Below are 1,150 nucleotides of genomic sequence, written 5' to 3' on the forward strand. Positions count from 1 at the left end.
CGCCATTCAGAATTTTTTCCAAGAATAAAAACATATACTAGAAACTGCTCTTTTCGGGGGAAAAATATCTGTAAAAATCAAACATTTAATACAATATCAAGCTCACTTGTTACATATTGCGCTGTTTAAAAAAAAAAGCCAGAAACAATTTTCTTTGTGATTTATTTGAATATGTTTTAAAACCTACATACTTCGAACGTACGAATTACAAAACTCACATTTGATAACAAAGCTCATTTATTAAGTATAGTTTGTTTTAATACCATTCATCATTCTCTTTCACTTTAATTATTTTTTTTTAAATGAATGTTGGTCTTTCCTGTGTCCTTGAGAACCGGATATATTAACATTTTTATCTTATCCGACCCGAAATAGTTTATAATGGCAAGAGTTAAAAGGACAAACGTGAGCATAATGATAGTATAATATATACGGTGGGAAAATACAATATGGCTAGTACAATCAAATGTCGATTTTTTCATGTTATATACATGCCTTGTCACTTAAGTATTGCCCTCCCCCCAGTGGCACAGTGATATGTCTGCGGACTTACAACGTTAGAATCCGGGTTTCAACACCCGTGGTGGGCAGAGCACGGACAGCCCATTGTGTAGCTTTGTGCTTAATTACAAACAAACAAATTAACAGTTACTTATTTGGATAACATAGAAAAGATATCAAGGATAATATTCTACTTTTGCACGTAACGTTTCTATCTACAGTTTGCTGTTTTTAACCGAGTTTTGGTGAGAGAAAACATGCTGAATTTCCTCATAAATTCCCCTCTTTTTCATAACGTATTTAAATACTAATCATAGGCTATATTCATATAAAATTCTCTATGTATATAATTTGTAGACGTTGATATATACCATTAAAGCCTCCAGATGAACAACATTATTAGCATCCTACGTTTCGGTTACTGTCATCTTTGTGAAGAGCCGGATGTCTAAGTGTTGAGTTTCTTGTAAGTTATTAACAAATGTTAATTCTTTTTTTTTTATAAATTTTAATTATTTATTATAATTAAAAAAAAAGTAACACAAGTGCCGATAGTGCATATTTATAAATGTTAATTCATTGAAACACGAAACGTTGGCCCTATTAGTCTTTTGTTTGTAATTAAGCACAAAGCTACACAATGGGCTAT

This window comes from Limulus polyphemus, unplaced genomic scaffold (assembly GCF_000517525.1).
Source record: "Limulus polyphemus unplaced genomic scaffold, Limulus_polyphemus-2.1.2 Scaffold772, whole genome shotgun sequence".
NCBI classification, from domain to species: Eukaryota; Metazoa; Arthropoda; class Merostomata; order Xiphosura; family Limulidae; genus Limulus; species Limulus polyphemus.